Genomic DNA, 12,694 nt, shown 5'->3' on the forward strand with positions numbered 1-12,694 from the left:
AACTAATTATGTTAATAAGTGTGTTTATTTTAGAATAAGTTTTTTAATTTTAATTTAATTATCGATAATTATTAAATAGATAGTAGGGATTTAATCTTTAAGGAATATTCTAAAATATTTTTAGTAGTATACACCAATCAAAGCTTGAAATTAGTTATGCTCTTTTTCTCTTTTCAATTAAATTGATTAATTAAAAAAATGTCATATAAACAAGTATCATATGAAGTGTGTTATGGTTTTATGGAAATGTGGTATTGATGAGATATGGTATTGGCACATATAATTGTAACAATGCATATTTACGTATTAAGAATGTCCTTAACAAAGTGAGGGTAAATCTCCATGGATAGAAATGTTGTTCCATGTTTTTTTCAAATGTATATATATTTAACTTATATATCAATTTTTTTGAATTAATATTATTATTAATAGTTTAAATTAAAGTTATAATTTAGATCATTTTTATGATATTTTTTAATTTTAGCAAGATGAGATGCATTATTTTTTTTTTGTAAGTTGGTTTAGATGCTTATATTATCCAAAAAAGGAGTACATCATTCTTTCATGCACTGCTATATTTCCTCTCCACAGGTGGCCTCAACCTACCTATTGGGAAACAATATAATTTTGACAACCTGTTTATAGAACAACAAGTCCAAAATGTAATTAAAACCATCCTCAAGAGCTCAACCAGAGAATCTATCAAATAATCAAAATAAATCCTACTGGATCCTAACATAACACTAGATTAGACAGAGAATTTTCTAAGCTCTTGATTCCAAGCACTGGAACCCAGAGGAGCATTGGAGTCTCTATTAGTATAATCGTGGTCCATACAACCTTGGCACTAAACTTCTTCAAGTCAAGCTTCGTCCTCGGACCCACATAAATAATGCCAAGAAAGTCACACCAATCAACCCATATTTTCCTCAACAACATTATCAGGCCTATTTTTTGTTTCTATGATTTCCGTGAGGCTCTTGAGATCATCCAATTGTGAGGTTAATGATCAGCCACATTCCAGATTACTCCCTTGATGCAAGCATCCCTAATTAGCTAATAGATTCATCACCCTATTCCCGGATCGACGAGTGTGAGAGAGAATGACATTATCGAAATATTTGAGCAATCGACATATTATGTGTGTTAGATTGGTCAATCTCCAGCTTTCTATGTGCTTTTCCACAGGGGTTCCAAGGATCAATTTTTTAGCAATGTTGATGGCTATCCTAGAATCCCCATTAATATGGATCTTATTGTAACCCACATATAGTGTTATTCTAAGGACTTTCTAAAGCGCATAAAATGCAACTTCATTATTAGTGATTGTGCCACAATCGGTTGCATAAATTATATGGACTTGGCTCTTCCAATCTTTTATGATTCCTCCCAATCTAATAAGGCTCGGGTTCCCTTTGGAAGTCCTATCAAAGTTGATCTTTACAAATCCTTTGGCATGCAAAGAGAATATTGAAAACAAGGAGACCATTGTTTTGGTGAACTCCATAAATTAGGGGCTATCATATTTAGTGACAAATCAAAATTCATTAGAATAGGCACTTTGCAGGGTGGGACTTTCCAATCCTCTTGATTCCATGATTCTACGAGGATAGTTTCCCTTACGTTGAGCTTAATCATAGACTAAATTCTTCCCTTAAATTGGTCTTCATGTCAGAATATACACCTATTCCTTTATTTCCATATATCCCATAACATGAAACCCAAGACCAATATCTATGCTCTGCTTACCATTGGGAATTGGAATATTTCACTTATCCATGATTTCATTGTCTCCATAATGTTGTTTGGAGATCTGTTTGAATATCCAAAGAGTTGATGAACTCTACCCCAGATTCCACAAGCAAATCGGCAGGCATTTAGGAGGTGATGTAATGTTTCCTCACACTGGCCACACTAAATACAAGATGACGGCCCTTGCAATCCTTATTTCTACAATTGATCCCATGTGAGAATTCTCATACAACCTACCAGTCATAAAAATAGTGTGACATTAGGCCAGGATCGAGCTAACTGTATGTTTTTTCCATATAGGGTCTTCCACTTGTGCATGATGTTCTGCCATAATTGAATAGGATTATTTTATGGTAAGCATTCCTCTAGCTTGGTATCCCCGACATAGAGTATTAGGTTGATCATCCCAAGGTATATTACAAGTTTACAGTTCTTTATCTAGGTCATCCCACTAGTCTAGATTAGGGGGATCCTCCCAATCTTCTTTCTTTCTTCAAGATCACCATTGTTGATCTACTACCTCACTTCTAAAAAAGTTTGCAATAGTGTAACATTGTTGGTCCAAGGTATAAGTGATTATCTCTCCCATCCCCCTCTATTTTTCAATTAGGTCCTTTTTGCCAAGCATCCTGTCAAAGTCTAGCAATACTTCCATCTTTAGTTTCCCAAAAATGGTGGTTATGGAATAAGCTTCGATTAGTATAGGCTAAATTCCAAATGGATGAGCATGAGGTTACTTCCTTGGCATGCAATCTCTCCCTTTGAGATTGGATATTTCCATTATTATTTCCTATTCCATATCTATTTCCACATATTGTCCCCTCCCTATAGCCATCTCCACCACAACGTGGTTCTAAGGGTTTTATTGAGAAGATTTGGATCACAAAATCGAAGCCCACCTACCATTTTGGGAAGGCATAGTTTATCCCAGGCCACCAATTCCCTTTTTTTCTCCTTACGGGTCCCTCTCTAGAGGAAATTTTTAAGGACTATTAGCATAGCTTGGCATTCTACTTTTAGGGTTACCAATACTAAGAGTTGATATATGGGGATCTCTTGGTAAACCGGCTTCAATAGAGTGAGACAAACTACAAAATTCAAAGATCTTAAGGACCATCCCTTCAACTTGGAGTGATTCTATACTATATGCTACTAGTTGGCCATTCACAGGGAATTTTTTTGTCAATGGCATCCCCAGATATTTGATTGGAAGTTGTCCAATCTAAAAATATAGGTTCCTTGCTAGAAAGGTTTGAACAACAATATGAGTATTAAAAAAGGAAAAATTAGATTTAGAATTAGAATTATTAATTAAGGTACCCGATGCCTCCTTGAAGGTCTCTGGAATTGATTTGAGGGTCTTGAATTCTGTGAGAGAGGTGGAGAAAAACAAAAATATATTGTCCACAACTTGTTTTTGGGTAATAGGTAAGTCCTCTCCGTAAGGTCTAAGCCCTTGGAAGAAACCTTCATTGACAGAAGATTTAATTATTCAACCTAAGCCTTCCTCATCCAAAATAAAAAGGAATGGCATAATAGGGTTTCCTTGCCACAGGCCATGGGTAGGATCGAAGATGATCTAAGGGTATTCGTTGATCAAAACAAAGAAAACAGGGGTCAAGCTCATGGATTTAATCAAAGAAATCCATTTGAAACAGAAACCAAAAGATGAAAGGATACTAATGGGGAATTCCTAGCTCAAATGATTGTAGGCTTTAGATAGGTCTAGTTTAATCAACATTCCAGGGGTCTTGTGTTTCCTGAGTAAGTGAAGGACCTCATGAGTAGTGACAATCCCATCCAGAATTTGTCTACCCTCCATAAACCTAGTTTTCTCAGGGGATATCAGTTTATGAAGCAATGGATTAAGTTAATGAACCATACTAGATGTTATGATCTTATACATGAAATTAATACATAAGGTGATTGGGAAAAAACCACTGAGTTCTTCACTTTGTCCATATTTAGGGATCAAGGTGATAAAGGTACATTTGAGGCACGCCCATAGCTTTTGAGTTTGACGAGATTATTCAATAATGGCATGTACCTCTCGACCAATGAAACTCCAACTCCAAAAGTCTGATGTAAAGTCATCAAGCCCAGAGACCTTGTTTATTAGCATCACCATCATTTCTTCTTCAACCTATAAGAGCACAATTTCATGCATGAGATATAGAAATTTCACCTGTAGAACAAACCGATATATGCAATGTCCTAAAGAATAATACTTGTTCTACTTCTACAAAACATTAAGGAGAAGCATAATCGAATTCATGAGAAAAATCAAGTAGAAACATGCATAACTAATCAAGAGAAATAATCACACATAACACAAGATATGTCCAGGGGAAAGCACCAGCATAAAACCCCAACCATGTATTATCAATCAAGTGGAAATCCTCTTCTCAATACAAAAAGAATTAGCTCTCAAGCTATTCAATTCTCAATGAACTATGAAGATATGAAGATATGTCTCATGAACCAACCAAGCCCTGTATATAAAGGCTTTACCTATGGTCCAATCCCTATTTCCTTGCACAATTTGCTTAGGAAATAATAGCGAAATCATATGTAATTAATTCCAAACATACCAAGTTAACCAATGGTCCAACTACGCAATCCTTGAGGACACTAGTTCCTCAACCATGCAAAAACTACTTACTAGAAATAGTCAAGCATCTAATAGTACACTGTCCCACATCTGATCTCAACTGGGTCTCTGACAAAACTGACATGCAACAGTTATCCATGAGTGAATTCTCAGTTATCTAAAATAATAGATGTAACATGCATGCAAGCATTAACAAACTATATTTTATTATTTTAACAACTTGTTAAAATAATCTAACTGGACTTGACTAGTTAGAACTAAGTCAACTGATTCTCTCATTATAGAACTCATACTTATTCCCTCAATCAGTGGGACAACTCATGTGCATGCTCACAAAGACTTCAAATTTGAATTTCCTTAACTAATTAACTCAACTGAATTAATTAATTAATATTTCCAACTGTTGTTAAGACCAAAATTAATTTTACTTCCTATAGATAGACTAGGGACTGCTATAAATAGGAAGGGACCCAGAAATTCTATTTTTAGAACTTTCTATTTTTAGCAGTTTCACCTCTCACCCAATGTGGCCAATGACCTCACTGGCCAAATTTCTATTTTTAGACATGCTATTTTTAGCAGGTCTATTTTTAGCACATTCTAAATTTAACATTTCTTGTTGCACATTTTTCAACACTCCCTCTCAACAAGAAAGGCTTCCTCTCGAACCCAATCCTGTAACTCTGGAATGTTCTGCATGCAACACATCTACCCGGTCCACTTGCTCCAACAACACTTGGAACAAAAACACTCCCAACTGACCACTCTGTTGGGCTAGGAACATACTCTGATGCTAAAGCTCTACCTACTACTCACAAGTGCTCCCTCTCTGACATCTGTGCTACTGTAACATGTCCATGCATCTCGCACCATTGCACACCTCTCTGTGCCACCTAACACTATGCAAAACACTTGTGCCTCTCGCATTGCTGCAGCCTGCTAGCTATGCGTTGTCTTGGGATTCCCTGCATTGTCGCTCTCTCTACCGCTCCATCCTCATCTGTCTCTACCCAATTAGTCAGTTCCTGCTACTCCACATTGGGGCTCCCGTAGCAAGGTCTCATCCAAGAGGTTGGGTACGTCAAGGATCCTGCCCCTCCTCCATGGGACAATCACTCTATATTGCCCCACCTCCTCCCTAGAGGTATGGCTGCATGTGATCCCTCTGCCCACCTGGCTCGAAGTTTCTCCCTACTAGAGGTCTCTGCATGAGTAGATGTCTATACTCGATCTCCTCTTAGCTTTCCCTATTGTGGTTGCTCCACAACCTCCTAAAGTTGTTGCACCAATCGTGGCTCCTCCACAATCGTCTGAGACTTCTTCTAGCTATGCATGTTGAGAGGTAATATACCCTCCCTCTAAACCACCAAGTCTCCATCAGTTGCCTTGCTGCTCAAGGTTTTGCATACATCTTGAACCTCAAGAGCATATAGGTTCTTGACCCATGAACCAATCTGCTTCACCTGTCTAGTGATGATGTGTCTAAGGAAAACCTTTCCCTTAATGAAGACTACATAATAGCCTCTATCTTCTAGTATTGCGATCGACACCAATTTTCTCTTTAGTCTTGGTACATACTTGACATCAGTCAAGGTAAGGCGATCTCCATGCTCCCTCTGAAAAATAACCGTTCCTACACCTAATACACTATACTTCTCATCATCACCATGAGTATTTGGAGATCTTTCTCCTCCAAAGTACTGAACAAACTCTTGTCACCGATCATGTGGAAAGAAGCTCCACTGTCAAGAAACTAACCACTTCCCACCATGGATGAAACCATGCATGCAAAGAGTGTGAAATCCAACTTAAACTGTGAAGCAAGTGCCTCACCTTCAGATCCTTCCCCGGATCCCTTCTTGGATTTCCTCCATGGACAATTTACAGCATAATGCCCCACCTCATGACAACTAAAGCATCACACTTTCAATTTGTCAACCTTCTTCCCATCATTGGAAGAACTGCAGAAAGAGAAACCTTCTCCTTCCCCTTCTTCACCTTACTCGCTAAGGCACAGTTCTCCTCATCATGCATGGATGAAGAACTGTCTTTGGTGCTCCGTCTGATCTCCTCCTGCATCAAATCCGACCATAGTCATTCCCAATCTGGCAGTTTCTCCTTTCCATTCACCAAGTCCTGGCAGCTATGCCAGCTCTTAGTAAGGCCAAGGAGTGCTAGACTCACCATATCCTCATCCGATGTCATGACCCCTACACTTGCAAGCTCATCCCTGCATGTGATGAGATTGGTCAGATACATAGAGATTGTATCATCCCTTTCACACTTGATCTTTCAAAGTCTGTCCTTTAGTGCCAACTTCCTCTTATCACTACTATTCTGATATAAATCTTTCAATGTTTTCCACATTGCATGTGGAGTCTCCTTCCCATGGAGGCTCGAGACAATGTGATCTCGCACTCCCTTAAAGAGAATTCTCCTAACTCTAGCCACACACTTCCTCCACTCCACCTACTCAGTCTTGTCAGTAGGCTTAGGGACTTCTTGACCAATGAAATCCTTAAGACCATTATCTTCCAAAACTACCTCCATGTGATCCTTACAAGCTATATAGTTTGAGCTGCCATCAAGGGCATACTCAAGCCTCAAACCATAGAACGTCATTGATGAAATAGATGTGATAAGAACTTGAAATCAATATCCCGAATAATAAACTTCGAATTTCTCCTGCTAGTATATTGTTCTTGCTTGATCACCTATGCTCCGATACCATGTAGAAATTTCATCTGTAGAACAAACCAATATATGCAATGTCCTAAAGAATAATACTTGTTCTACTTATACAAAACATTAAGCGGAAGCATAATCGAATTCATGAGCAACATCAAGTAGAAACATGCATAAATGCTCAAGAGAAATAATCACACATAACACAAGACATATCCAGGGGAAAACACCAGCATAAAACCCCAACCATGTATTATCAATCAAGTGGAAATCCTCTTCATAATACAAAAAGAATTAGCTCTCAAGCTATTCAGTTCTCAATGAACTATGAAGATATGAAGATATGTATCATGAACCAACCAAGCCCTATATATAAAGGCTTTACCTATGGTCCAATCCATTTTTCTTTGCACAGTTTGCTTAGGAAATAATAGCAAAAGCATATGCAATTAATTCCAAACATACCAAGTTAACCAATGGTCCAACTATGCAATCCTTGAGGACACTACTTCCTCAACCATGAAAAAACTACTTACTAGAAATAGTCAAGCATCTGATAGTACACTGTCCCACATCTGATCTCAACTGGGTCTCTGACAGAATTGACATGCAACAGTTATCCATAAGTGAATTCTCAGTTATCTAAAATAATAGTTATCACATGCATGGAAGCATTAACAAACTATATTTAATTATTTTAACAACTTGTTAAAATAATCTAACTGGACTTAACTAGTTAGAGCTAAGTCAACTGATTCTCTCATTATAGAACTCATACTTATTCCCTCAATTAGTGGGACAACTCATGTGCATGCTCACAAAGACTTCAAATTCGAATTTCCTTAACTAATTAACTCAACTGAATTAATTAATTAATATTTCCAATTGCTGTTAAGACCAAAATTAATTTTACTTCCTATAGATAGACTAGGGACTGCTATAAATAGGAAGGGACCTAGAAATGCTATTTTTAGAACTTTCTATTTTTAGCAGTTTCACCTCTCACCCAATGTGGCCAATGACCTCACTGGCCAAATTTCTATTTTTAGACATGCTATTTTTAGCAGGTCTATTTTTAGCACATTTTAAATTTAACATTTCTTGTTGCACATTTTTCAACATGAGCACCTCATTCAATTCTTGATTAACAAGGTGTGGGATGTGATTGGTTATGCATTGAATGGATTCCCTCTAGTCTTGGTTCAGTTTTATGAGCAAGGATCAATAGTAAGCCACCAATTCTTCCTCGTTCACTTAATGTTATAAAATCCTCCTACCGTCACTCGATATCAAAGACAAAATTTTATTGTGTTGATGATGTTTTATCATAGACTTGTGGAAAACTTTAGTGTTCTTCTCCCCTTCTCGCAACCATTGGATTCTAGAATTTTGATGCTATAAATTATCCTCCTCTAGAATTTTGATGCTATTAATTGGCCCTCCTCTTGGATGAACATTTATGTTCTACCTTCCAAATTGTAATGTTGCTAGATCTTTGAAATTTTCTCTTCAAGTTCCTTATTTCTTTCCCTAATATTGCCAAACTTCATTTTATTTGATCCAAAGTTATGCAAGAATGCAATAGAATATAAATATAAACATAAACACAGAGATGCAACAAAAATAACTCTTCATTTAATTAATATCAAATAATTAAAAGATGCTTACAAACATATGGAAATAAACTAGCTCAGGTGATGGTAGCTTATCTTTGAGAAGAGATGTGGTGGCAACATGCCTCTGAAATGTATTACAATGAGGCTCAAGGGCCTTTTTATTATTGAGAAATAAGGGGAAACCCTAAATAACCAAAAACCTAATGCTAGGAGATAGAACACAAGAGTTTGTGGGCCCCGTTGGGTTTAGTTGGGCATCCACCTTCTCAAGGTCGTAACTTAGTCATTTGATCTTCGTTTGGCATGTACAATACCTCGTTAGAAATATCTATCCGAGTACTACAAGAGTTTAGGGGGTCAAAACAGTGTTGGAAGTTCATGATCCGGATTTAAACTAGAACGGAACAAATTACAGAGATAACCATAAACACAGAGATGGAGTGGAAATAATACTTCATTTCATTAATGTAAAATACTGAAATATGCTTACAAACAGAAATGGAAATACACTAGCTAGGGCGATGGTAGCTTATCTCTAAGAAGAGATGCGGCAGCTACATGCCTCTGAACTGAACTACAATGAGGCTCAAGGGCCTTTTTATTATTGAACAATAAGAGAAAACCTTAAACAACAAAACCCTAACCCGAGGAGATGTAACACCAAGAGTTTATGGGCCCCTTTGGGGTGAGTTGGATAGTCAACTTCCCAAGGTCGTGACTTGGTCATATTATCTCTGTTTGATGAGCATGATAGCCCGTTGGAAAGATATCTTCGAGGACTACGATGAAAAATATGATTTTAGACAACAAATTATTGGCATTAGATTCCAAAAAAACGTCGTTTAGGGCCTCAAAATGGCTCTAGAAGTTTAAGGAAAAACTGCTAAAAATAGTAAACTATGCTACAACTAAGGAAACTGAAAAACTGAAAGAAGCAATGGTGGGGGTCCAAGTGGAATTGGTAGGTGGCCACCAATATCCACCTGGATCATTCCTCCCCCCTTAGGAGTAAATGGTCCCCATTGCGTTGATTTCCTCCATGAGATGAGGAAACTTCTGCTGAACTTGGTCCCTGGTGAGCCACTTGCCCTGGTGAAGGAGTTGGCTTTCTTTGACAACTCGATACAGTTGGATATTATGTTGGCGAGTGTGCTTGATTTATGTGTCCATGATCAGATCAGTTGTAGCTTGTTCCATACAATCTGGATTTAACTCTGTGGCTATGAGTTGTTCTGTAATGTCAGATGTGTCTAGTAATGGTGGAAAGTATGGCCGAAGGCAGTCCACATTGAACACTGGGTGCAGGCCAAGGAATGGGGGAATGATGAGCTCAAATTCACTGTCTCCCATAGCCTTGGAAATGGCGTAAGGACCATATCAAAGTGGTCTGAGTTTCCGATAGGCTCCGGTAAGGCGTTCCTTTTGCAAATGCAATCAGACTTTGTCGCCCACCTGAAACTTGTGTGGTACCTGATGTTGATCATGCCGTTGCTTGTACTTGGCATTTGATTTCTCGAGAATTTCATGGACCTGTTGGCGAATATGTTGGATGTTCTCAATGAAGTTGTTTGCCTTATCTGTTTCAGACTGGAAATGAGCTGAATCTATGTGAGTAGCTACAAATGGCATGGCCACATCAATGGGACATAGTGGCTGGAATCCTAAGCCCACCTGAAAAGGGCTGTGGCCAGTCGAGCTATGGAGAGCCCAATTGTAGCTGTACTGAACATAGGGGAGGCTCTCGTCCCATGTGGGTGGATGCTTTGAGTTGTACATGTGCAGAATGTGTACGATCATCCTGTTGACAACCTCTATTTGGCCATCAGTTTGAGGATGGAAGGTTGTGGACTTAGTGAGTTTGGTGTCCAGCATCGACCAAAGATTTGACCAAAATTTACTAAGGAACCTGTTGTCCCGATCTAAGATTATAGACTGTGGGATCCCAAAGTGTACCCACATTCATTCAAAGGAGAGTTTAGTAGTGGCTTCGGTTGTGATATTCTTCTTGCAAGCTGCCATAATGGCCATCTTCAAGAACCTATTGACGACCACAAAAACATAGTCATTTCCATGCTTAGTGGAAGGAAGGCCTGACATGTAATCCATGGAGATGGATTCCCAAGGTCGACTAGGGGTAGGCAGCGGGGTATAGAGGCCTTTCTTCTTGATGGTTGGTTTGGCAATGGCATAGGCAGTGCATGATCTGATGTACTTCCTGACATCTTGTCGAAGATTTGGACAATAGAAATACTTCTGTAGTACTGCCACCATTTTCTCGACCCCGAAATGCCCAATAGCCCGAATGTAGTGTGCTTCCCAAATCATCTTGGCATGCTCGCTTGAAGGAACACAAAGGTGACCCAGGTGGCATAACAGGGCATCCTGGAGGTGAAAATCTGGAACATGTTGATCCTCCAAGAGTGTCTGGTATGTGTGGCCGAATTCTAGGTCGCTTTTGTAGAGAAGTGGCCAATCAAAAGTATCGTACCCACAAGAGTTGAGCATGGTGGTTAATGCCATGATCGGTGGTCGACTGAGGCAATATGAAACATTATTGGTGTTGCTCTTCTTATACTTGATATTCAAATGGAACTATTGCAGGTATGTGGACCACTTCTGATGGCGATCATTCTGCAATTTCCCTTGGGTTTGTATGAATTGCAGGGGTCAGTGATCTGTGTGGATGACCATTTCCTTCCCCAAAATGTAATGCTTCCATTGTCGGTAGGCCTACACAATGGAATACATCTCTTTGCCATAAGTGGGATACTTCCGGACTATGTCTGAAAGTGTCACACTGTGATATGCCACTCGATGCCCATGTTGAGTAAGAACTGCCCCAATAGCATAGTCAGAGGCATCTGTCTCAACCTCAAATGGTTGTTGCAAGTCTGGTAATGCAAGCACTGGTGCTGAGCAACGGTGATCTTTCAACTCTGTGAATGCCTTCTATTGAGATTCAGACCAAAAGAATTTTTCTTTCACTCTTCCCTTGGTGACTTGACTCAAGGGCCAAGTGATATGAGAAAATCCCAACACGAACCTGTAGTAGAAGTTGGCAAGACCTAGAAAGCTACGGAGCTCTGTCAAAGTGGTCGGAGATGGCCAATCGCGAATGGCTTGGATCTTGGCAGGATCCACATGCACCCCCTGTTCATCAATAATGTATCCCAGATACTGAACTTGGGTCATGCCAAAAGTGCATTTCTCTAAATTGGTACATAACTTGTGTTGCCGTAGTGTTTGGAGAACCTGTCGGATGTGGTGGAGGTGCTCTTCCCAACTCTGGCTAAAGATCAACATGTCATCCAAGTATACCACTACAAATGAGTTGGTGAATGGCCACAAGATGTCATCCATTAGCCTCATGAGGGTTGCAGGAGCATTCATCAATTCGAAAGGCATAACCAACCATTCGAAAAGGCCCTCCTTGGCTTTGAAGGCAATCTTCCACACATCAGAGGGTTCGATTGGTACTTGGTGATATCCTAACTTCAAATCGATCTTGCTAAAATATTTTGCCCCCTTCAGTTGGTCCAGGAGGTCATCAATCGGTGGGATTAGGTACCTATTACAGAGAGTGATCTTGTTTAGTGCCTAACATTCAATGCAGAGTCTCCAAGTCCCATCCTTTTTCTGTACCAACACGATTGGGCTCCCACAGGGTGATGAATTAGGATGGATGTGACCTTTCTACAACAACTCCATAGAAAATTTTAGGGGCGAATGTTCGCCCTTTGGCGAAATTAAGGGGTTTTAAATTTTTAGTGGGTGAATATTTTGTATCATAGTACATTTTTACAAATCACCTCAAATAGCCCACCTTATTTTAAGGGAGAGGGTAAAAAAGGTAAATTTAGCCCTTGAAATTAGGAGTTACAACCTTCCATTCACCCATTTTCAAGAATAGGTTTTATTTAAGTGAATCCATTCGCCCATTTTCAATAATAGGTTTTATTTAAGTGAATCCTATGGGCTAGAGGCCCAAATACCATATTTATAAAAGAGGTATGGTAAATTAATAAAAATA

This window comes from Pinus tabuliformis, chromosome 6 (genome assembly GCF_031772625.1).
Source record: "Pinus tabuliformis cultivar Carrire ecotype Pingquan chromosome 6, CPIR1, whole genome shotgun sequence".
NCBI classification, from domain to species: Eukaryota; Viridiplantae; Streptophyta; class Pinopsida; order Pinales; family Pinaceae; genus Pinus; species Pinus tabuliformis.